The sequence below is a fragment of the Marmota monax genome, unplaced genomic scaffold (genome assembly GCF_021218885.2).
Source record: "Marmota monax isolate L192 unplaced genomic scaffold, Marmota_monax_Labrador192_F-V1.1 WCK01_AAM20220418_F8-fsc00081, whole genome shotgun sequence".
Classification (NCBI taxonomy): Eukaryota; Metazoa; Chordata; class Mammalia; order Rodentia; family Sciuridae; genus Marmota; species Marmota monax.
This window is the reverse complement of record NW_026695234.1, coordinates 7,147,162-7,169,607: the sequence shown is the minus strand read 5'-3', so window position 1 is coordinate 7,169,607 and position 22,446 is coordinate 7,147,162. Positions and strand designations below refer to the sequence as shown.

At 46.3% G+C, this 22,446-nt stretch overlaps 1 long non-coding RNA gene across 1 annotated transcript; it reads right to left on the bottom strand.

Moving 5' to 3' along the window:
• Positions 1-1,532: 1,532 nt before the first annotated feature.
• LOC131423948 (uncharacterized) lies at positions 1,533-20,632 on the bottom strand. Its single transcript, XR_009226168.1, has 3 exons — positions 20,476-20,632; positions 2,141-2,254; positions 1,533-1,731 (listed from the first exon to the last, which is right to left on the bottom strand). It is a non-coding gene; the product is annotated as an uncharacterized LOC131423948 (long non-coding RNA).
• Positions 20,633-22,446: the final 1,814 nt, after the last annotated feature.

The following is a 22,446-nucleotide window of genomic DNA, read 5'->3' as shown; positions in this document are numbered from 1 at the left end:
CTAAAACGATTAACCTAATGTGTATGCAAATTAACTTAATTGATAATGACTTTTCTCTAGGAACTTTAAAAAGGGGGAAAATATATATTCCAATTCTAACAATCCTCCAAAGTGTTCCGTCACCCAATAACAAAATGATATCTTGACAAATTAAAGAGAATATAATGAAATCAGATTAATTAATGCCAAGATCAATTAGCACATGCAAAGAAACAAATCTCACTAATAGACAAATCTAGCCATAATTTGAATGAGATTTTTGAAAGCTTTCCCTGTTTGTCAGTGTGTGTGTGTGTGTGTGTGTGTGAATTCCAGCTTTGAAATGTTCCCTTTTATTTAGGATCTAGAATATTAGAGCTGGAAAGGACCCTATAGCCTGAACCGCCTACTTAGCCTATTAAGAAACAGAGCCTCGGGAGGTTTGTGTATCTGTGCCAGGTGGCAGAGACACACTCGCACTACAACCCCTGGCTTTCCTCTACTGCGCCCTGCCTGGTAGCAGCACCCACTGATGCCTGGAGGCTGGGAAAGCTGTTGGAGGCCCTCTCAGCCCTGGGACTGCCTGATCCTACAGTCTACACTGAAATGTTTACCATATTAGAATGCGCTCGACATTAGAATATACCTATATATTTAAGAATTGAGGGGATTTTCATCTCGAGTCTCTTTTTCTTGACTCAGGCCACCTTTTTTTCACACCAAAAGCAATCATCAAAGAAAGTTGCAGAGCCTCAGCTCCCAGGGAGAGCTGTTTTCCTAACCCTGGTCCACACTGGTTTCACCTTGAACCCCCGCGCAGTTAACAACGAATACTCCAAGCTGATCATTTGGCTACCAGAGAGTTTCAGCCCACCTGCGTTTCCCCCTCCTCCCTTAACCAAGGACTCTGAGCTGACCGGCAGAGCTCCAGTTTGGGTTTTATTTTTATTTATTTTTTCTTGTTATTCCAGATGGTGGTTGCTGAAACAGTGAAGTCTGAATTGCTTCCAGTGGGATCCTCAGATGATGGCAGAGTGGAAGGAAAGGCAGCTCTCTGGCTGGAGCTTGGGCACCAGGGAGCAGTCAAACCCCAGTCATGCAGACAGAGGCGCCGGAACAACACAAACAGACCCCCGGACTCGGTCCATAGGCTCCCGATGGGGGGCTGCCTCTTTTGGTCAGCCCAGGCCTTTGAATTCAGCTCTTGCCTGGGTCTAGACAGGGTTATGGCACAGAATAATAGAGGAACAAGAGCAAAAGGTAGACACAGGCCAGGAGTCACGTGACCCATCACCAGTGCTGACCCCAGGTCACTGGCCTTGACCAAGCCACATCCTCCCTCTGGCTCTAGTTCTCTCATTTGTAAACAAGGGAATGGGGATAAAGTCTAATAATCCCTTCTGGCTATAGGTCTCCACCTTCTGGGTGTGGCTTTAGGTTCCAGACCAGCATCTACCCGGTAGAGTTGGGAGGATTCTTAAGTACATAGATAAAAAGTGCTTGGAAAGGTACCTAGCACATAGTAAGTGATCAGTAAATATCGTTACCTCCTGCCAAGTGGTCCTTCACTCTTGCTGGAACACTTCATTGTGTGGATGGCTGCAACAATGGTGTGGCCATAAATGTTTGGCAACCATTCAGGAGGGGGAATGAAGCTCAGCTTTGTAGGTTTTGCACATTACCGCAATGCAAAAAATCCCACTGTGGCTGATTTCAGGCTGCTGACATGATGTAAAACAGCTCACAAAATTCCTGAAAATTTAACAATTGGTTTTTGCAAGCTGGTACTAGACAGCTCCAGAGCCCTACTGAAATGCAATACGGTCTTCATCTATTTAAACGAGTATCCGTTATACCTCTCATATGTATAGAAACCAGATACGAGTTAAATATGATGTATTGGTGGCCATCCTCCGATGTAACAATTTTTTTGGGCTCCCACACATAACCCCCATCCACTACTCTCCCCCCCAAACCCCCCAGGTGGATCAGTCTGTGTGTACTTTGGAAACATAAACTCACATTATCATTAATCTAAGCCAAGCATCATTGAGAAAGTAAATCTGCTGAAAAGAAACATTTATTCATTTTTAAACTTTGATGATGTGTACATTAATCACTGCTGGGGATTACCCACTTCATGGACTCTTGGGTGACTCACCTTGTCCTGGTTCCTTCTGTTCCCCTTGACTTTGACTCTGCCTCCGTTCTGATGGTCACGGCCTATCTTGGGATTGCATGAACTTCGGCTCTCAGAAAGTTGGTTATTTACCGACTGAAAATGGAGAATGAAAAGAAGAAAAATAAAACACCTTTCCCAGTGGGGACCATAAAAGGCTCATGAAGTCATAAAGACAATCACTGGCAGCCTGTATGGAATACCCTCCATGAGTCATCTGTCTTCTGCTGGCAATAAAGGCACAGAGCAAATTAACCAGGAGGGAGGCCACTCCTTACTCTGTAACTAGATGGAGGTGCAAGATGCTTTCTTTCACACTTCAAGTGGGGAAGATCCATTCTGGTTGTAGGTGGCCCTGCCCACTGGTCTGGGCAGGCCTGGACTCTTCTTTTGGTTGCTGCCCACATGACTCTAGGTCTGGAGCTACAGGGCAGTGGCAAGGCCACAGCAGAAACATGGACTGTCGCCTCTAGGCCCTTGCAGTCTATTTAGAGTGGTAGATGGTACAGAAAGAATCAGAGACAATCATAAGTGTTTCAGGCTGGCAGAGATGATTTTCTTTCCCACCTCATTTTCTGCCTCTTTCTCTTGTGAGCTCTCTGCTCTAGCCAAATTGAATAGGCCCAGATTGAATAGGTTCATCCTCTACCTGCTAGCCTCCACACTGTTGCATGTGTAGTTCCTTCTGCCTAAAATGTCCCTTCCCATCAACTTGCAGAGACACAGTGCAAACATCACGCCCTTCTGGGTATGGTTTTAGGCTCTAGAATAGCATCCACCCCATAGAGGTAGGAGGATTCATGAGTAAATAGTTGTAAAATGCTTGGAAAGGTATCTGGCACATGGTAACTGATCAATAAATATAATTTTTATCCTGTCAATTAGTCCTTCACTCCTGCTTGAACACTTTAGTGTGTGGATGCCTACAACAACGGTGTGGCCATAAATGTTTAGCAAGTCTTTAGGTAAATTAACTAGCCCCCACTCTCCCTGAAAATCCTACTTGACACTTAGCATGTTGATCAGTAGCAGAAAATCCCTTTCTTTTCTCTGAATTGCAACTTTGAGGAAAAGAAAGATGAACTTACTTTGGCATCCCAGTCCTCACCCCATCCTTAATTCCAGTTACTAGCACAATGCACTTACCAAGTATGTGCTCAATAAATGTTATTTGGAAGAATAAATTACAAATAATAATAACAATAACAATGCAAGATGAAGCTTTGATGAATTTAGAAGAAAGGGTAAGAATGGGATGTGCTCCTCAGACAGGTCTCAGTCACTGGGAAGGTACCTGGAATCCCAGGTCTGATCCTTGCATTTGGCATAGGCGAGCCCCATTGATTCCCAAGGGGAGATGAGAAGGGATCAGGGAGACAAGTCCCTTGTTTCAGGACATCACCTAAGACATGCAGCTCTCCAGAGGGCAGAGTTTAGCATGTAAATTAACACTGGACCACAAGCCCAGGGCTGAAAATAAATCTGCTGGGAACAAGATCAATTTCCACTTAAATATAAAAGTTGAGGTAGCACCCATTTTGCAGGACACTGTTGAGTGGGCCAGTGCAAGGGATCATGGGAAAGATGGAGACAGTGCAAGCTGGAGCTGGGAACTGACCTGTGGCCCCTTTGGGGGAGTAAAGAGTGGATAAAAGAGCTACATCAGATGCAAGATGCCCACAGGAGAATTTTAACCATGGGGAAAGTGGCTCTTTCAAACCTCCTATTTCCAAATTGCCCTAAGCTTCCTATAGGACCAGGAAGCCATCAAAGAAAAGCCTTTCAGTTATGCAACAGATATTTATCGAGTGTATACCACATGCCCGGCACTGCTTCACACACTAGAGGCACAGTGGTAAACACAAGAGGCCCAGTACCCACAGAGCTTACACAGTCCATGGATGGAGAGAGCGAGGTGAGTACCCAAATAACTCGTGACAACTGCATAGAAAGATACCTTTGTCGTGAAACCCTACAGCCGGTTCTGACCTTCTCTGAGAAGCCAGAGAAGGCTGCACTGAGAAGGTTGCATTTATACTGAGACCAACAGGGTGAGTGGCAGTTTGCCCAGTCAGAATAGAAAGAATGTTCCAGGGAGAGAGAGATGCCAATGAAAAGATCTGGAAGCAGCAAGAAACTCCAAAAGGAACCCAGTATGTCCACAAAAAGGTAGGAGGAGAGACTGGGGATTACTCAAGGCTGGGGGCAATCATATCCCTTGTAGACCATGTGGAGGATTTGGACTCCTCTCTGGGCTTTGGTTTAACAGAGTGGCTTGTGTGGTTGTGGAGGTTGCACACTGCAAGAGCACCTGGTCAAGGGGAAGAGAAAGGACTGAAGTCCCCACACTCTGCTCTCACCACAGGATTGCATCCCTTAAGAGAGGGTATCTTGTTCACATGTCCCAAAGACATCCTCTCCTGTCCAAGCCCATGGAATGTGTCCACCCAGAGAAAGTACTACTTCAAATTCACACCAAGGTATCTCTTGGCAACTGGTGAGTGTGCTATACTAAACAATCCTGAGTTTCCTCCAGCTTTAGCCTCTGTAAGATGGAGGAAGAAGTGTGTCATTGCATGATGGGGGGAAGGCTGAGGAAATGGACCCAATCCCAGAACAGCCCTCCTTCAGTGCAGTGTTGTATCTGGACCACCAACAGCCACCATCTCTCAGTCCTCCCCTTACCCCTCCTGAGCTGATGTGAGCGTGGCATTGGGGCAGGCTGGCTCTGGAGGCCACAGTTAGGGCCGCCCTGGGCAGACAGCTTCTGTAGGCCTCAGTGGCTCTGAGCATCATGCTGTCATTTATTTCGGAGGACTGCCCAGGGAGGTAGAGCCCCAGGGAGGAGGCATTGCTTGCACAAAGTGTCTGTCATTGCCTGAGGCCGGCAGCTCACCTGGACTCGGTTCCCAGCTGGCTGGGGGTTGGATTCCCTGTACTGGGAGAGAACGAGCCCGCTCTGTCAGATCCCATCCATCAGGGCGTCATGGGGACCACAGTAGGCACAAGTGGCCCAGGGCTCTGCCTCCAGCCCAGGTGCTCAGGGATGAAAGGTGATTTCTTCTCTTCCCCAGCTCCATGGTCTTGCCGGGCCACAACCCAGTGCAGGCCTCCACCGTCGTCTATATCACACTCCTAGCAACACTTCCCCGACCTCAGACCTCTAACCTGCACTGGCAGGCGAAGCATGTAGGAGCTGCCACCCTAATTTGGTGGCTGCACCACAGTAATATTACCAGTTTCTGTCTATTGACTCTACCAAGTGTGGGACACTACCAGGTGTACGAAGCTGGGGGTCCATGAATAAGCAGACACGGCCTCACCCCTTGTGGTGAGACTGAAAATATCTGTGACATTTGGCAACTATGTGACATATTAAGCCTCCTTTGTCTCATCTGTAAAAAAAAAAAAAAAGAGAATAATTTGATGGCAAGGGATTGTGGACAGGAATAAATGAGATAAACATGGAAATAACTCAATAGGGTGCCTGGTCCAAAGTAAATCCTCCATAAATGTTGACTATTAATGCTAACTCCTGGTTACCAGGCATCCCGGGCCCCAGGCCCTGTGCTGTAGGACTTACAAACATTACGCCATTCGGTCCAGATAAGGCATATGGCACAGGGAGGAGGAGAGAGAGCCTGGGCTGTGTGTCTGCAAACTGTTAAATTGTACTGCCCCCTAGGGCTAGTACCCCAGGGCCACTACCTATTTTCTGGGGTACTATTTTTGCACTCAAATTCACTCAGCAGCCCTGGAGATAAGGGACTACTCCACGCTGAGTCAAAAGAGGCCAGTGGGCCTCAGGCTTCTCAACAGGTGTTGAGGGCAAGAGCTTTTAGTCTACCTGGGATGTTCATCTTGTCCACATCTGAGCCAAGGGAGAAGCAGAGGAGGTCTGGAAGCCAGAAAATTCGGGATAGAATCAAGTCTTGGACCCTTACCTGTTTGTCATGTAAACCTTGAGCAAGATATGGAAATGTCTCCAATATTCATTTGCTCCATCTGTAAAATGGGCTAACAAGATACTGCCTTCTCTAGAGCAGTTCTGAGGGGGAGTTTGGATATTGGGCTTCTCTACTATAAAGAGATATTCAATCATAAAGAACTGTCATAAGGGCCACTTGTTTAGAAGAAATAAATTAATTTGTAGGAGGACCTCACTTTCATTGAACCCATGAGTACTATATCCCGACTGAATCAAAGGTACCTATTCAGATTCAAAGGGAAGACCAGGAAAAGAAATGCAAAGCCTACAGGGATCTCTGGGGCTCACAGGACCAGGATCAGGGTGGAGACAGAATTTTTGTGAGGGGTGTTTGCACCAAGATTTCGAGAAGCAAAAGGAAGCTGATGGACAAGGTGGTTGGGCAGAGCACTACAGGCAGAATGCAGGCTGAGCAAAAACCAGGGGCAGGCAGAGTGCAGAGCGGCTGGAACATCGTGTCTACACAGGAGGACACAGGGGGAGAGGCCGTGCAGCTGGCTCAGTTAGGACCCCGCATGACAGCTGGAGGAACTGAGCCATGGAACAGCCATAGAAGACATGCAGCTAGGGGCTGGCTCCAGAGTCCAAGCTCCAGACAATCCAATCTCAGATGGTGGCTATGGAAAGAGCACCCAAGGGGGTCCCTACAGAGACTGAGGCACTTTATGGGATGGGAAGGTGAAGAGATGGAGAGTCCTCCTGGTAGGCATGATAAGCTCCTATTTTACAGATTAGGAAGCTGAGGTCCAAAGAGATGGAAGTCTTTTCTCCAAGTTTCAGCTTGTGAGCGGCACAGCCAGGAATAAAACCTACATTGTTCAGCCTCCAAAGCCCACGTTCTGCTCGATCCAGTGAGCGAGCCTATCTATAAAAACGAGTCATCGCAAGTCAGGCTACATGTCCCTGAGCTCCTCTCGGGGCATGTTGGCAACACCCCTGGCTTGGTGGACACACCAGCCAGCACTGCTAGGGCACGGATTAAGGGAGCAGAAACTAGCATTGCACTGATGGCCTGCCAGTGCACCGGCACCCTGCAGTTTCCCCTATCCTGGGCCACTATGGCTGGGTGTCCAGATGGTCCTTCTCTTCACCCTTGGGATGAATGGTGGCCTTCCCACAAACCTGCTCTGTCTCTGCTAAGAAGGCTGCAATGTGTGCCAGCCCTATAGCACCTCTGTGGCCCTTATCACAGGGTGGGCTGCACTCCTCCCTCTCTTACTTAGAAGGGCAAGGGGGTATACATAAGGGAAGAACTTGGCTTTGGAGGCCGGCCAACATAGGTTTTATTCCTGACCATGACACTCACAACCTAGGCTGTCTGGAGAATCCTTTCATCTCTTTGGACCTCAGTTTCCTAGTCTGTAAAATAGGAACTAATAACGTCTACCATGCATAATAGGGAATGTCAAGGGTCAAAACCAGTTTGGTAAGTGCCTATCCCAAGTCCCTCTGTATTGACAGGCCTCCTTCCTGAGTCCTCATCTCAGACTTAGAGAACCCTCTCAGTGGCATTTACCCTTTGCCCAGGGCTCCAGCCCAGATAAAGGCAGGTAGCCCCAGGCCTCACCCCCAAAGGCACAGACAAATGGGGAGTGCTCCTAGCAGCCTCGGAAGACCATAGATTCATCTCCAGCTTCCAGAGAAATCCTTTGATGTGGATGCGACCCTGGCCCGCAGCCTCATTGCTTATGAAGGAGGTACTGAAAGATTTATGGTGGAGATCCGTGTGGGACATAGCAAGAGGAAGGCAAGCAGGATTGCAAGAAAGTGCATGTGCCCCGGGACAGAGCAACGGAAGGAGAAGAAAAGTGATTACAGACCTCTGCATGTTAACAGTAGCATAAGCAGGACCCCATCACCCCAGCCAGCCAGCCTCTCGGGATAACTAAGAAGGGGGTTAAGCAATGCAGGGGTACACACTATGTGCAAGCGATTCTTACCTCTAACAGCTCATTGACCTTCATGGCAATTCTGTGTAGGCAGATGAGGAAACTGAGGCTAGTGAGGTTAGATAACTGGTATGGAGCCATACAGCATCACAGTCATCAAAAAAAAAAAAAAAGCCAGCATTTGCATTGGGTCTCTTTATTTTATTTTTGTAGTTGAAAATGGACAGAATTCCTTTATTTTATTTATTTTTATGTGGTGCTAAGGATTGAACCTAGTGCCTCACAAATACTAGACAAGCACTCTGCCACTGAGCTACAAACCCAGCCCTGAATTGGGTCTCAAAAGATGGATTGGATTTCTACAAACAGTAGGATAACCTAGAAGGAGCCCCAGGCCTTCTGGGCAAAGCCAAAGCATATGCAGAAGGTATCAGATGAGCAAAGAGAGGGAGGCTGATCACAAACCAGGTGTTACTCAGGAAGGGGCCTCCCAGGTCAAGGTGGGGAATTTGCGCGCATTAGTAATTCTTGAATTAATACAAGTGAAAGTGAAGTAGGACATTCAAGGTCAAGGTCCTTGACTCTAGCATGCACCATGGACTCCTCAGGCAGTCTGTGAAGCTCAGAGAAGACAACACTGGATTATCACAAAGTGTGGTGACCAAATGTTCTCTTCCAACTTCCCCAAAGGGCAGGAAGGTGGGTGGTGGTTCTAGTTCTCCCAGACTGTTTTCCCAAGATTCAGTCACCTGCCCAGCTAGTGTCACCCTCCCCATGGCCTCCTCTTCCACCATTACCCGCAGAGCCTTTGCTTCAAATGGAGTTCCTACTGCCACCGCATCTCCAAGCCCTGCGTCCACCTTCTCTCCTCTCACTAAACTGCCTTCTCTTTCTTCACTTACAAAATTCCACTAATCCCAACTCCATCCGAAGATTGTTTCAGGATGCAATGAGACTTCTCATTCTCATGATCCGTAAGTATTTTGTGAGCACTCTGAGCACCCACTATACCCAGCCACTGGGCGAGGACCAGGGGCCCTCTGCCTAAGTGAGCTCTTAGGCCAGTGGGAAAGGCTGAAGAGTCCATGGGCCCCCTGAGCATACTGACAACTTCCATCCTGTAATGGGGGGATCAGGGAAGGTTTTCTGGAGGAGGTGACAGCTATGGTGAAACCTGAGTAAGCAGAACTTGGGAAAGGACCAGAGCGTTCAAAGCTGAAGGGACAGAATTCGCAAAGGCACAGAAGAGCAGTGAAGAGCATATGACACCAAGAAGAACTCTGTGGTTCCTGTGGATGAAGTATACTCCTGGGGGACCGGGGGCCAGGGGCAGCCAGCGATGAGCCAAGGGGGAAAGCAGGGTCTCCATCCCAAAGGCTTCCCAAGGCCAAGGTCCTTGACTCTGGCATGCACCATGGCCTCCTCGGGCAGCCTAGCGAAGCTGTTGGACTTCTTCCCAGAATAATATCTTTGAATACATAAAATAAAATACATAGAATTACATAGGAAATAAATTTTATTGAAGTGCAGTTATGAAAATATTTTTTAAAAACTAATTTGAGATAGTAATATATGAGCTTTTTATTAACACATTAAATAATAAGTACTAGTGGCAGGTCTAATTACACAATTTTGAAGTAGTGCTGAGAGAAAACAGTATTTCAAGATAAGTATAATAACTGTAATATGATGTAAAAATACCTGTGATTTCTATTGGTGACAAAATCACAGTTACTACCAAAATTGCCCTGGATTAGATGCTAGGGATGGTGACTACATTCATAATTAAAGGAAATGCTAAACTTCATTGGAATTTAGTGAAAATGAATTTTTTCCCTCGTTTGTTTATGTTCCTTTGCTTTAAAGACTTGTTGAGGAATGTGTAGTGTACTTGGTCCAGAACTCCTACGAAATCCTTTTCATGACCATAACCCCCTCCCAGCCCTCATCTCTTACAGCTGGCCCATTAGATGACACCTTTTCAGCTTCATTAGCATCCTTGCTATTCCCTGACTATCGTAAGCATGCAGCTGCCTCAGGACCTTGACACATACTGATTCCTCTGCTTTGATTATTGTTCTCAGAAAAAATGCATGTGTATCCCTTCCTCTCTTCTTTTAGGACTTGGTTCAAATGTCAACTCATCCAAGGGACCTTCCCTGGCCACCCTTTTAAATAGCAACACCCACTCTCCCCCAGTACCCATACCCTTCATCTTCTGCTTTATTTTTCTCAACAACACTCCCACACCCTGGCATTTGTGTGATTTTTGTGGGCCGTTTCTTCAGCCCATTGGAATGGAAGCTCCATATTAGCACAGACTTTGTGCCTCCTTTTGCTCACTACGGTATCCCATCCCTTGGAACAGTGCCCGTCCCACAGTTCACACTGTTAGTCCCACTCCCTTCTATTTACCTTCCATCTCTGAAGTCAACACCCACTACTCAGCCCCTCTGAACTTCCAGGTCCAGGGAGAGAAAGCCATTGAGGGTGGAAGCCATGCCTTAAATTGCTGAATCCCCCCACTGTGCCTGGGAAGGGGACAGGCATTTGTTCAGAGGTCAAAAACTCACAGAACAGCTGGCCCAGGAGGCTGTGTGAGGATGGAGCTGGCTGGATAAGACTGGGGGAATCTGTCCATCTACAGTGGGAAAAGTGGAGATGTCCACCCCATAAGCCCCAGAACCTGTGAGTGTAAGCATACTCGGGAAAGGTGTCTTTACAGATGCCATAAAAATAGAGCATGGCCCTAGCATGTTTTGGACTTCTAACTTCCAGAACTTGAAAGTTCAACATCCCTGTTGTCATGATAAGCCACCCAACTTGTGGTTACAATGGCCCATCTCTAGGCTTTCCACTGGGACACATGGGCCTAAAAGTAGACTTTCGTTTGTCCCCCTTATATTATTTTTCCCCTTCCCCTCACTTCCTCTTGTATGTACTTTTGTATAACTCTGAGGGTCTCCTTCCATTTCCATGCATTTTCCCTTCTCTCTCCCTTTCCCTCCCACCTCTCATCCCTGTTTAATGTTAATCTTCTTCTCATGCTCTTCGACCCTACTCTGTTCTTAGTTACTCTCCTTATATCAAAAGAGAGAAGAGGGGAGGGGAGGGGAGGGGAGGGGAGGGGAGGGGAGGGGGGATAGTAGAGGATAGGAAAGGCAGCAGAACACAACAGACACTAGTATGGCAATATGTAAATCAATGGATGTGTAACTGATGTGATTCTGCAATCTGTATATGGGGTAAAAATGGGAGCTCATAACCCACTTGAATCAAATTGTGAAATATGATATATCAAGAACTATGTAATGTTTTGAACAGCCAACAATAAAAAATTAAAAAAAAAAAGTAGACTTTCTATTTTCTCTAAAATAAACTGGAAATTCAAATTATATGAACTCTCCTGATTTCTAAATGGCAGTGTCTGGGGTGTCTGGATTCTTGGTTGCAAGCCCAGGAACCAACTCTGGCTAGTAATAAAGACTTTATTAGTATTTATTAGGAAGGACTTTGATGAACTCAAAAGAACAGAACTTGGAAAACAGGCAGGATCCAAAGGACTCAGGGCCTGTCATCCCCAGACCACACTGACCCCACTGAGGACACTGGTCACTTGTGGCTACATCTCTGGAAGCCACAAAATGCCAACACCAAGGTCACCCAGAAGACATGTGGCCGAGTAGGCTTTAAGCCTGGCAGTCAGGCCCGAGCCTGAGTTCCTTGTCAACAGGATGAGCACATCTGGAGATGCTCCGCACATCTGCACAGGTGTGGGTGCTGGGCATTCCAGATGGGGGTGCAGAGGCTTTCCAGCTTGCTGTCTGGGACCTTCTGGGAGAATGCATTTGAGATCAGAGACTGCCAGACCCAACCACAAGGACCCTTGGCTTACCGGGCACAGTGTGGCCGCAGTCTCCTCCCCCTTCTCTTCACTCCCCTTCCTTACTCTTCTTTCTTCTCTCTTCTAGTCTCTCCTATCCCATCCATCCCATCATATCCAACTTCTTCCCTTTTATTTTTATTCTGAAACAAGCCATGTTAATTTAAAATAAAAGGAAATAATTGCCCATACATTTAAAGACTTAGACGATACACAATTTAAGAACTCACTTAGAGATAGATTTTCCCCCAAATCAAATTTTAAGCATTGGGTAACTTGAGTTCCCTTGTAAGCTGATTTCAAGACCCACTAAGGGGTCATACACCACAGTGTTAACACCATGGCACTGGAGCTACTGATTTCATTAAAGACAGACCAACAAGGGCTGGGGATGGAGCTCTACAGTAGAGCGCTTGCCTCTACCACTTGGTTTGGTCTCTAGCACTTCAGCCCCCCAAAAGGCAATCAATGCTACTAGGACAAACAAAACTGTTTTTGTGTTGGACTCCGTTCATGGACTGCCAGTTCATGGCCTCTTCATTAAAAACTTGATACACTATATGGTAGATCAGTTGATTGATTCAACTGCAGTAGGAGAGGAGTCAGGGAGAACCTCTTTGGCTTAGATTATAATGAGAACATAATCTCTGAACATCTAGTGCAGTGCCTGGCACACAACAGGTGCTCAATAAACATTTAAGTGCATCTGGAAACTGACAGTTTTCCTCAGTTCCCTGGTTCTGTTGCAGGTCTCACTGGAAACTGGTGTGGCAGTGGAGAGGGCACTACATCCACAGGTGGCTGGGTCCCATAGCTCCTCATACTCCATCCTGCCTGCCTCCCCTGCACAGGCTCCACTTATCACCTTCCTCATAAACACCCAGACAGGCAGTGCTTTGTTTCCACATCAACCAGCATGGCCCTCCCCACCCCTCCCTGTCTCATCTCTCATTTGGCAGTGCTATTTGTTAAACTGCAAAAACATACAAAACACAGCTCCGTGGTTATAGGGTGCAAGGAAGGAAGAGACAGAAGAGGGGGAGAGAAAAAGAGGCACTTTTTCAACTTTGCCTCTAATGTCTTCGTTAATTGAACTCATCAGCTAAAATCATTTGTGGAAATAAAAAAAGAGAGAGAGAGAAAAGGAACTGATCATATGCAGGAGAAATAACTCAGATGTGAAAATCCTTCAGACTAGGAGATTGCACTATTTATTCACCCAAGTGTCCTGCTGTGTCTCTGAAATGCAGTGATTTAATGAGGTGCTGCAAAGGTATTTGTTATTAAGAAATTCTGTCTCTGCTTATTCTCCTCTGTGTGATTAGGACAGAGCCCGGCGGAAGCTCCTAACCGGCACGCTATTAAAGATTTAGGAGGCTGCTGCTCTCCCCATTGCCCCCCTCTCACAAGCGCCTTTTGAAATGGTTCCAAAATTAAATATTGTACAAGCCGATCAGCCTTGTTTAACGCAGATGCTGAGTGAGATTTAAAAAGAAATTAGAAAAGCATTTGTGTTAACAGATGTTCTTCCTTCTCTCTCTTGGAGCTGAGATGACTGGGGCTGGGTCCCTCCAAGCCACGCAAGAACCAAGAGGCATGAGCCCCAAATTGGTCAGGGAGAGGGGCCGAGTAGGCTGGAGGAGTCTGGAAGGGGCACCTGGATCCTCGGTCCCTGTGTTAGTGAGGCCCCCAGGGACTTTGCAGGAGTGGCATTGCAAGCTGCCTGCCTGGCAGGCTTCCCCCGAGAGCCCCAGGATCTTGCTGGATGGAGCCTCTCCCAAGGTAAGGGCTTTCAACAGTGTTCTCCAGGAATCTGCAGCCATGCTAACACCATTACCCAGAGCTTCTGGGGAATCAGCCGTGGAGCAGATCTCTCTGTCCCCAAACTCACTCAGCTGTTGACCCTGGCAATCAAGTCCTCCTGAGACCTCTAATCCAGGCCCTTCATCCACACTAAATCAGCTCTGATCCAGCTCCCCAGTAAGTTGGAACACCCACTTCCTTTCTCTTCTACCATTTCCTTCCTTTAATTCTAGTTCCGATGTCTATTTGGGCTAACCCTCGGTAAGTTCTGACTGATGTCTTAAATCTTTCTTGAATAGACTTTTTGCTCTGTTGAGTCTAAATAAATGGGGACCATCCTTCCTATGGATAAAACCATCCAAGTGTCCAGCAAGCGGAGGCTTCTGACAGCGCCTTACACCTGCTCCTCGGATTGCTCCCCATGACCTTGAGGCACACTTTTCGGTGGTGGCAGCTAGGAAACAGAAGAACTAGAGCCAGGGCCCCTCGCACCCAGTTAACTGCCCAAAATTTCTGGTTTGCTTCAAGTATGAAGTAATATTGTGTGTGACAATCCTTGCCGATTTCATCTTGTTTGTTGTTGGGGAGGCACAAGACACAGAGGTGACTTGTTCATGATCCCCCAGAGCAGCAGGGACACAATCAGACGCAAGCCTCCTCCCATAGGTCAGCCTACCATCCCCCCCCACCCACAGGTGTTTATGGAGACCTGCTGCTCGCTGGCTCTGTGAGAGGCGCTGAGGATTCAGAGGAACAAACTGGGCCCCCCATGAAGCCCCCATGTCTGAGGGGAAGCAAGCTCTGGGTGTGTTATTGCAGGTACTTAATAGTGACAAAAGGGTTTTCAAAAAGGAGGGACTGGTGGGAGTGTAGAAGAGAAATATACAGTCTGCCTCCACTGACCCTGAGGTAAAGCGACAAAAGAAATGTCTTTCACCACGCCCAGACACAAACTGCAGATCAGGGTCTCCGCCTGCTGCTGGCTGTCCCTACTACCCTGGGGCATCCTCACCACATCCAGCCAGCTCCTAGTGGAGTGATCCTCGGGTCCCTCCCAACCTCAACCCCCAATTAGGTGTTAAACACCGCCCTTCTTGTCCCCTCCCTATCCCCAAACATGGAGAGCCTCCACCTCACCATCCCCACCATAATGGGCCATTTCTTCTCTGCATTCCCAGCCCCGCACATCAGCCTCAGGAGCAAGAAGAAAAGCGAGCAAAAATGAGAACCTGGCAACTTCCTAATGAACACCCTTGGGAACAGCCGGACCTGCCCCGCACACAAATGAAAAGAGGCACCCAGAGTCACAGAGCCTTCCTCCTCATTGCCGGCTCTGTGAGACTTCCACATTGTCTGAGCAGGTGGCAGAGGGCGGGGTGGCGTGCTGAGACAAAGGTGGCTTTGCACTGAGCTGGGAGGTGCAGGGCTCTGAATGACAGTGATGCAATGAGAAGTTGCAGGGCCTGGACAAAGAGTCCCCTTTCTCTGAGTCTTGTCTGTTCATCTAAAAGTAGGGAGTTAGTCCTCCGCCACCTGAGATCCGGTGACTCAGTGGTCCTACCTGGCCACCCCCCACTCCCACCCTCCCCTTCCGCTGTGGAGTTGGGCCAACGAGTCCAGGCAGGCATCCTCCTCTTCATCTATGGCGGGGCTCACTCGCCTCTTCCTCAACTTTAGTGCCCCAGGGGACATCAGATTCACTCAGGGAAATGTACCTAAAGGCAGGGAGCTGAGTGCCACCCACAGAGATTCTGGCTCAAGTGATCTTAGTAAAGACCCCAGCATTAACTTTGCCTATCTCAGCCATCATAGTGGCCTAAAAACACCAAGAACACTTGACAAGGAGGAGGACTAGATGTCCTCCCTGGAGCCACAACAGACCCTTCTAGGCTTTGCTTCTTGGGGTCCTTCTACGGAGCCCTCTGAAATAACAGTAATAGAGCCCAGGGCAGGGAGGTGTTAAGTAGCAGCGTGACTCTCAAGGCCTGTCTTGTGCTTTCTTCTAATCTAGATTACTTTGTCCCTTCAATCTCTCTCTTCAAAGACTTCTCCCATGGGGTCTTCCACAGTCCCCCACCCCAGCCAAATCCATCAATCTTTCCGCGATGATTGCCACTTACACGTCTCTGTCACCCTCAGTGCCTTCTGCCTTGCCTTTTAGCTAGCTGATGATGTATCTGCTTTCCTCTCTAGATCGTAAATTCTCTAAGAGGGGAACTGTGTCTTATTCATCTTTTTATCTTCCTTACACCAAAGCCTTGCATAGTGCTTTGAACATAATAGGAGTTCAGAGTCTTTAGTTGGGGAAACAATAGTCACACACATGAAACGAATAGAGGACCTTATGATTTATCATTTGAGAGGGGCAAAATGGCCTTACCCTAGGGGTCAGGAAGGTAGCAACCTGGTTCTGTACATTCTGAGCAAACCCATAACATCTCTGGGCCTCGGCTTTTTCATCTATTAAAAACAGGAGACGGGATACAACCATCTCGAAGCTGCTTCTCCAGCTCTCATATTTTGTTTCTCTCATCCCAAGCCTCCAATTGCCTCTGGGCATTCAAAGAAGCAGCCCTGACCCCATATAACTTGAAGAATTGACTTGAGCAAAAATCACTGCTTCATGCGTTTTCGGCTTGGGACATGATTGGGAAAGTAGCAGGACACTGGGAGTGGAGGTTTCTCTTCTCTCAAAAAAAATTAAATGAACACACACACACACACACACACACGTTGGCACACACGTATCCATCACGTTTGTCTTTATTAAACCTCTATCCTCATGTGCTACAATATCAGGGAGTCACCAAGGTTACATCAGCAATGTCTTTGAAGTAGACCAAAATATATCATGATAGTGGGATTTTATTTTAATAAGTCTCACAATGCAAACTCTTCCGGAGCTGAAGTCCCCTGCCTTTGTCTGAAGAAAAACAAAACACATGAAAACCTGACTGTGTACTAGTAAAGACTGGCTGCTTCAGCCATTGCCTGGGCTGGGAACTCCTAAAGCTGCAGTCTTGGAGTTATGGGCTGGCGACAAGGCTAGAGATGAATGAGTTATGGTAAAGACTGCTGGTTGCATCCCGATAGTTCCTTTCTCCTGTTTTCTTGGTAAAAGAACAGAATCTTGATCTTTAACTAGATAAAAGATGACATTTTCCAGCCTCCCATTCAACTAATGTGATCATAGACTAAGCTCTAGCCAGTAAGCCATAAGTAGTATACAAACCTCCCCAAAGTGTTCCTAAAACGAAGGACCTCCTCCTTCCAGCTGCTGGCTGCAATGGCAGAGCTCCAGGTACCGTCTTGGACCACAAGGGGAACTCGGGAAAGACGCCTCCCACGGCAAAATGACATCACAAAGAATCTTGGTCTCTAACACTATGAAGTTGCCATACTTCATTTATTTTTATGTCAGAGTGGTCTTTCATATTGATTTTTACTTACTTCCCATCTGATTTTCTGTTTCTGTTTCTGATTTATTTTTTCATCAGAGAGTAGTCTTGTTTTGTTAAATCATGGTTTGGGGGGTGTATGTTACTCAAACCAAGTCCTAATTGATACTGCAGATGAAATGGACAGGACACTGGACTGGGAGAATCCTGGGTCTGCCAATAGAGAGTTGGCTGTGACCTTGGGCCAGGCTCTAAATTTTTCTGGCCTGAGTTTCATTATCTATAAAATGAGTCCAGGTGGAAAAGGGAATAAATTACAGTCTCAAAGGCCCCTTCAATCTCTAAACTGGATACTTCTGTTAAATCTTCAAGATACTCCTATGATTTGGAGTTGACCAGTTGGAGACCCTGATCTGGAGACTACCATGAGGATATTTTCATGCACACAGATGTCATGAATATGTTTAGGGCAAGACACAACCAGGGGTACCCAAGAAATCCAAGACAACAGACTTCAGCATCAGATCAGATCAGCTTCAGATCCCAGTGCCATGATCTACTAACTCTGGGACCTTGGACAGGTCATCAGTCCTCGTTCTTAAAATGGGACAAATAATACCAAATATCACAGGGATGTTTGGTAAATTCATAGGTATGTAAACGTCAAGCTCTCCCAGGACATCAAAGTGGCAGAGTTCATCTATGTAGATTGTGCCAAAGCAAACTGGATGCCTGGAGAAAATGCCAGCTGCACTGGGCAAATGTCCTCAGTTCTCATGGGTCCCCAGGATGGGGACTGCCATCCACATTGAGTCCACACTACGTTAATGGAGAAAGACAGCCCAGGTTTCATTTCGCTTCATAATGGAAAAGAAGGGGGGAAATCACAAAGAGAGAAAGAGAGATAAAATTGAGGAGCTGAGATTTGGGTTTGTGAGCGCTTGGGCAAGAAAACAAATATCTTTATTGGCTCTGGACAGTCTGCCAATCAGCCACAAAATTACCAGCTTCTCTCTCCTCCCAGAAGGGCCTCCGCCGCTGCACACAAAAGCTGCCGAAGGAACTTCGGGACCTGGAGAATAAAAGCCCCTCTCTGCCGAGCACAGGCTGATTTGCAATGCATTGCTTTAGCATAATTTCCCAACTCTGCAGCCACACAAAAGCATTTCTGTCCCTATCTGTGAGTTTAATAATTTCTATTTCCTACACCTTGCATTCATAATGTATCCTCCCAACATGGGCTTGGGCTGGGCCCTGGCCTCAGGCCCCGGGCATGTCAGCCGCCCTCTCCAGAGCCCCAGGCTGGAACACCATTTATAAGACAATTTGACCTCTTCCAAGATGCAGTAGCAGAAAGCAGGCTGTCTGACCTCCTGGAAATGTAACTTGTGCCTACCTTGCCCTTCACAACACTATTTTTTTTCATTTTGTTAATATATTTATTTCATATAGCACCTACTACATGGAGACATTGTTCTGGGCATTCTGAAATTCTGTTTACTTATCACTAATTGCACAGCACTGATAAAGTGATATAGATGTTGATATAGATAGATATTGTATATATATTATATACATATATATCATATACATATATAAACAAATACATATACATATATAGTCTTGCATTGCTTAATAACAGGGATGTTTTCTGAGAAGTGCATCCTTAGATGATTTCATCAATGTGTACATGATAGAGTGTACTTAGACAAACTAAGATAGCTCTAAAGTCACTAGGCAATATAATCTTATGCAGGACTGTGGTCAAGACATCTAACCTTGCTGAAACCCTATTTTTCCCTCCACACTACATACATACAATTAATAGTTGACCAAAATGTCACTATGTGGTGCATACCTGTATCTATAGAGTATGAGAGTTGAGATTCAGTATGAGAAATGCACTTGACCATGACTCTGTGAGTACTGTCACCAAGTCTATTTAGGTTCATTCTTGTTATATCTAGGATTTGATGATACCTGAACATAATAAAAACTCAATTATAGTTGATGAATATTGAGTGAAAATATAATGAATGCCAAAACCAATAAGTGTAATAGAAAAAAAAATGGTTTGGTTTTGCTTGGTGGAAAGCAGAAGAGGAGTAGGTCACAGGATCCCTTAAAAGCAAAAGTAGTTGTGGAGCTGGCCCTGGAAGTATATGGAGATAAGTTGCACAGAAAGAGGCAGCTGGTGAAAGAAGGAACTCTTTGCCAGAGCAAAGAACCCCCAGCAGAAGTGAGAAGAGTATGGAGGCGTAAAGGCCCTGGGGCTGCTGAAGCTGGGTTTAAGGAAGGAGAGCAAGCTACAGAAGTATGTCAGCCCCAGTGACTCCAGCCTCACTCCTGCCAGGCTGGGAAAGGGAGAGGAGTCAGACAAAACCCCGTTTCAGTTCCAGTTCCATCACTTATCAGCTGCAGGACTGTGGTCAAGACATCTAACCTTGCTGAAACTCTATTTTTCCCTCCACAGAACACAGTCATTACCAGTACTTTGGCTTCCAGATTTGTTATGAGGATGATCAGAGATGGTGAAGCATGGGGCACAGAGCCAGGCCTAGCAGGTTGGTAGGTTTTGAGTGGAAGTCAGAACATGTTTTTACAGGGAGCCTGACAATTCTGATTCAGGGGTGTATTAGTCAAGTTTCTCCAGAAAAACAGAATCCATAGGATATATGGGAAATATAGAGAAAGAGATTTATCAAGAGGGATTAGCTTCTACGATTATGGAGGCTGAGAAGTCCCATGATCTACCATTTATGAGATGCAAGACCAGGAATGCAGTGGTGTAGTTCTAGTCCAAGCCCAAAGGCCTGAAACCTGTGGAACCCCGTGGTAAATGTCCCAGTTTTAGTGCCAAGATCCAAGAACCAGTATTGCCTATGTTCAAGGCAGAAAAACATGGATGTCCCAGTTGACACTAAATATGCAATTCCTCTTTCTTTTTGTTCTAATTCAACCCTCAAGAGATTGGATGATTGCACTAGAAGGGAGATGTTACTTCCTAAGTCCATCAATTCAAATGCTTATATGTTCCCAGAAACAACCACTTAGACTTAACCAAATATCATGCCTTAACCTAGTCAAGTTCATAAAAGTAAACATCACAAGGTGGCTCTGAGGCTGGCTAGCAAACTGCATGCTAATTGTGGACACTCGTCTCCCCTTTCCTTCAGCAAACACCAGCAAGATATATTACCCTCCCCCCAGCCCTATATGAAGAGCCAAATCCGCCAAAGAAAGGTAACAGGTGCAAAGGATCTGAGCAAACCAAGAGCTGGATGATACTATTTAGGAAAAATTATTAGGGAGGGATCATGCCTTAACCCTGGGGATTCAGCAACCCAGGCACTCACCTCAGCAGGCAAGCATGCTTCCTTTCTCAGTTGGCTTTCTTGTACACACTTTCCTTCTGACGGAGAAGAGGGAGACCCCTCTTTCTCTTGTCCTGGATGGCTTTCTCTGATTCCAGGGAGCTTTATTCATCTTTCTTTGCACCCCCCATGGTATCTAGCCCAGAGTAAAATGTGAAGCATTAGATCTGAAGTGGAGCTTAATTCTACCTTTATGTACAGAAGACTGAGACTCAAAAAAGGTTATGTAACCTGCCAAGGGAACACACTAAATTAGGGGTGTATTTGCTAGGAAGCTTCTAGACTTTTAAGACTCCCCTGCAGTCTCCCTGATGTCTCATGGATTAGAATTACAAGTAGAATAGACCTAGTGGGCTTGGTTGGATTGCTGTAAGTCTTGCCCTCTAGGTCTGAGGGAAGCCAACTTTCCCTGAAGTGCTGGGGTGCAGGAGAACTGGACAAAGGAAAGGTCTACCAGCAAAGCAGGAGCTGAGGACTGACTGGGATGCAGGCAGCCAACAGGCTGCCTGGGTGCCATGCTGGTTCCCAGATTCCTGGAGACAATAAACAAACAGCTTTTGTAGGCATGCAAGGGTCTGTCAGCACTCACTACAGCCTGTTTTTGCTTTGCTCCTTCTTTACCAAGAACCCAGGCACAGAGCTAAACAGCTGGAAATGAAGGCTGTCTGCCCTTGTCTGATTGAGCTAGCACCTTTTCATCATAGAACAGGCACCACAGCCTACTCCACTGTGCACTCCAACCCTTAGCACAACACCCCAACACATAGAAGATACTCAAAAAATGTTGCTAAGTAAATGAATAAAATCCATAAGCCTAGGGTGATTATTCCTCTCTTACAAGATCATAATTGGAATCCAGTGTGATAATGTAGAGAAAAAAAGCATTTTGTCAGATGTGTGAGGAGGTGTTAATATCTTCAAGATTCCCCTCTCTTCTCTTTCGTCTGCACCTCAAAAAAATCCGATTCTGTATAGAAAGTTCCCCCCAGGACTTTCCTAACCTCACTCAGGAAACTTAGGTGCTTCAGAGTAGAGCATATTAGGAGACAAGTCCAAGGTCAAAGCCTAGCTTAGTTGGGTTCAGGCTGCTATAAAAAATACCACAGACTGGGTTTAAGGTTTAAACAACAAATTGAATGTCTCACAGTTCTGTAGACGGGAATTCCAAGGTCAAGGCACTATCAGGGTTGGTTTCTGGTGAGGCTTCTCTTCTTGGCTTGTAGGTGGCACCTTCTGTTGTGCCCTCACATGTGCTTTCCTCTATATGCACATGGAGAGAAGTAGATCTCTGATGTCTTTTTCTCTTTTTATAAGGACACCAGTCCTATTGCATTAGGACCCCACCTCATGACCTCATTTAATCTTTATTAGGTCCCCAAAGGTCCTATATCCAAATATATTGGGGTTTGGGCTTCAATGTATGGATTTTAGAGGAACACAATTCAGTCCATAACACTAGTCACACTGGATTAGGGCCCACAATAGTGACTTCACTTTAACCTGACTACTTCTATAAATACCCTATCTCACTAGGTCATTTTCTGAGGTTTGCGGTTAGGACTTCAATATGCAAATTTTGAAGGGATAGAATTCTGTCCACAACAAGGTCTGTGGAGGGTCCTGGGATTGTTACTCTGACCTTGAGACCTTAAACATAGCCTGCTGTGCTATGATCTATGTCGCAGTGGAATGTCCTATAGCAAGGGGCTCACTGGTTGACCCAGGAACGTTTTCAGATTTCACCAATTAGCACTGCTCCTCCTGCTATCACTCCTAGGTTCACTTATCTCCAGCTGTATATGCATCTGCTTTTGCTCTGCTTAGGCCACCAATATAAGGATCCAGTAGCCTGACCAGACTCCATTTTCTGATTTGCTAAACTTGGCTGTCTCCTGAAGCAAAAGGATCCTGCATGCTCCTTTTTATTTTGTCATCACTCATTAGGATAGATTA